We start from the raw sequence: 4,041 nt of genomic DNA on the forward strand, positions 1-4,041 counted from the left end.
CATCCTCTATTATGAACTTTGTTCCTCTAAGTAGTAAAAGATTGACTCTTCTATAACTTTTAATTAATCTTGTACTACTAGATATTGTATTGACATAAGTTTTTTCCATTATCAAGTGGGAAAAATATTTCTTATCTTTAAATATAATGTACATTGTAGCAATGTCCGGTAGGCATATATTTACATAATTGATCTTGGATCCAACAAAATGAATATCAATATTTTTCTTTAATACATAATAAGAAACTTATAAATTAACATAAAAGAACATTAAATATATAATTTATTAATTAAAAGGTATAATAAAAACATATCATTTAAATATAATAAGAATATATAAAAATATCTTCATGATAAAGTTATACTAAAACATACTCACAAACTATTAAAAAATTTCTATCTTAAATATTTCTATTACGAATCAAATGATCAATTCCTCTTTTAAGATGGAGAAAAAAATCTGTAACATCTTGATGTGTTATATCAACTTGATCATGGTCAAAATCATTTTGAACAAAATTTACTTCAATATTTTTTTTCTCTTTTAGCTTTCAATGATGTTTGATAAAGTTCCATATTTTTTTCTTTTAGCATTCAATGATGTTTGATAAAGTTCAACAAGAAGTTTTGATGTACTACAAATATGTGACCTATGGCCTTTCATATTCATGCCACATTGATGACAAAACATTTTCTATATTCCTTTTATTTTGTATACTTGTTTTTTTTTTTTATATCTCTTCACTATTCATCCACTTCTAGTGGATTAAAAGTATTCATTCATTTTTAGTGGATTAAAAGTATTCATCATTTTCTGGTGGGTTAAAAGTATTCATTCACTTCTGTGTGGATTAAAAGTATACATCTACTTCTTGTGGGTAAAGTTATACATTCACTTCTAGTAGGTAAAGTTATTATTGTAATTAGAATAGTGATTAATGTAGATTATTATGACGACATTTTTCATAACCATGACTATAATTGTTAAATGATGCACATTTACTTTAAAAAATAGACAAATTCATAATTTTTCATTTTTAGCTTGTTATTTTGCTCAATAATGAAAATACTACATGATAGCAAAATTCACATTAAGGTTGATATTTAAGAATGAAAACATCAAAGAGATATCAAGTCATTTAACTGATTTGCTAAAATCAGAAATCAAAGACTAACTATTGAAATCCTTTTGAAGCTTGGAGAAGATGAAAACAAAATAATACCAACATTTACCTAATTGGCTAAATTAGAAATCAAAGAATAACCATTGAAATCATTTGAACCTTGAAGAATAATCATCGAAATCTTTTGAACCTCGAAGATGATGAAAATAAAATAATATCAAAACATCATGCTGATAATGTATTATCAAATATAACTTGAAAGAACAACTATAAGATAAAGTATTTAAAGGGAGGAAGAAGATCTTATTCAAGTGTGTATTTATAAATGAAATTGAAATATCCCATACTTTGATATGGTGATAAATAAAGTTGATCGGATGCAAATTGAGGTCAATTAAAATGTTTAAAAGTGATAAAAGACGAAAGGAGTAGTTTAGGATAAAATATTTCGTAAGTGAGAAAATAATAATAAAATAATAATAATTTTATCAGAGGAGAATTTGTGAGATAAAAGGCGATTTGAAAGTCAAGTGAGGCATGATAAGGTATTTTGGGTATCAAGGAGACAAGATAAAATTTTTAGAATAAAATAATATTTTATTAATAAAATAATATTAAAATATTAATATTTAGGCTGATGTCGAAATCAGTCATGAAGAAGGATCATATGGTTGATCCAAGTGGGGGAGAAGATGACAAGCCCGACTCTATAAAAATAATTGTCATGACATACATGTGATGGATAGCATGTTTGCATGCTAAGAGAGTCTCGAAAAATTTACAAAAGTCGATATTGTACCTAGACGTACAACAAAGTTAATTTAAGCCTCGAACTAGATCAAATAGAGAATTCACGATGAAATTAAGAATTTTAAAGTCCCAGAATGGTTTAATATGGTGATTCGGAGTTCGAGGATCAATTTGGAGTCAAACCAAAATTTTCGCTATCTATGGGGTCATTTACCACTTGGGGACAAAATGAGAATTTTAGAAAAGATTTTTTTGGCCTCATTTGACTTATTAGAGTATAATTTGACTTATTGGAGTAAGATTTGAGGTTTAGAAGTGAAAAATTTTAATTTCGGTATAATTTGGAGTAAAAGGGTAAAATGGTAATTTTGCCACTCGAAGTCGAAAATTTAATTTTTGAAAGGATTTGATGAATTTCCAAATATCCTCCTGTGCAAAGTCATCAATTTGTTCAACTTCAAGTCTTCAACCTTGCTGGTTGTACATAAGAGCCCCGATTTGCATTTTTCTGTAGTGTTGATTTGCTTTTTTCTGTAAGTGTGTTGATGAATGGAATTTGAGTTATTTCACCAAAAAAGAAAAAAATATATGTACAATTCGAGTCATTTGGTCTATATGCCCTGACCATTTCCGGAGATTGGGACTCCATAGAAGCCATATTTTCCGTTTACAGGTGGCTAGGAAGCTTACAAGCAAAGAGCTTGGATTCTGAGGTTGTTTGCTGCATCTCTTGAAAGTTCTTTGAATCTCATCTGTTAAATCCAAGCAAAGAATTTTTACTAAAAAAAAATCCAAGCAAAGAACTTTTATTAAAAAAAATCCAAGTAAAAAAATTCTCATCTTTTAATACGTTTTCACAGTCTGTGAATCTTGATTTACTTATCTTCGATCTATCCACATTTCCCCCATGGACCGTATGAAGTGACAAGAAAATAAAATATCATCACTCTTTTCCTCCACGGCTGTAACACCAAAAACAAAGGTTATCACCATTTGTATTGTAAGACATACACCATGCGTTCTGATTCTTAGAAAGCATTTAGTAGAAATGCCATTAAGAATGAATAGCCATAAAAAACCTTGGATTTTCAGTGGTATATATGGGACATATTTCAAATAAAATATTCCTTAGCTAAATAAAAGTCAATTATCCGAAAAGAAACAAATATTTACTATAATATTTTTTAATAAAAGTTCTTTTTTTTTTGTCTACTATAAATAAATTTTATAGGCCCAAGTTACCAAAATGCTGAAGAAAAGGAATCAACCACCAATCAAACTTGCCCATTTTCTAACCCATCAGACAACACACAGATGCTGGGTTGAAATTAAGGTGAAAAAATGGCTTTGCAAAAGATAAACAGTTAGACACAGTCAAGAACTCAAAATACAATGAAAATAAGCAACAAAAAAAATCTAAGAATTTAGGTAGAGTCATCTCCATCCTTCAAAAATCTCATTACTCACAAAAGAGGAAGAATCATCTCCATCCTTCAAAAATCTCATTACTCACAAAAGAGGAAGAAATATCATGACAATGACATGACATGATAAGAACAACTAACCATTTTATTCAATGAATTACATCAATCAGTTAAGTAACCTAGGTATGCATAGGATGATGGCAATTGCCAAACCATGTTTAGGTACTCGTATTTGGCAGTCATGTTCTTCCATTAAATGAGAGTTTTCTCCACAATCTTCTTCTTGATTTCATTTGCATGCAGTACTCTTCCTACTCAAAATTTGTATTGATTACTACCTTTTTGGTATCACATTGTTACACCAACTCATATGACCATTAAATGTAATTTTTGAAAAGTTCGGGGGTAAAACTGTACTTTTAAAAAATTTGTTCCACCAAAACTTTGAAAAAATCTAAAAATTTCACTTAAGACTTGGATAAGTTAAAGGGAATGCATGGTGAAAAAAGTAGGACAAGTGGATGGCTAAAAAAAAAATAAATGAATTAATAAAATATTCAAAGGAATAATATAATATTATTTCATTAAACTAATAAAAAGGCATAAAAAAATCAGGCCATAACCCATTCTTCTTCTTCAACATACGGCCAAGCAAGAAACAAGAGAGAGAAAGGGGAAAATGAAACCTAGCCAAGAAATTTAAAGGGAAAATAGGTGGAAATTCAAAAATCAAGTGAAAAAAA

The sequence above is a fragment of the Theobroma cacao genome, chromosome 5, assembly GCF_000208745.1.
Source record: "Theobroma cacao cultivar B97-61/B2 chromosome 5, Criollo_cocoa_genome_V2, whole genome shotgun sequence".
NCBI lineage: Eukaryota > Viridiplantae > Streptophyta > Magnoliopsida > Malvales > Malvaceae > Theobroma > Theobroma cacao.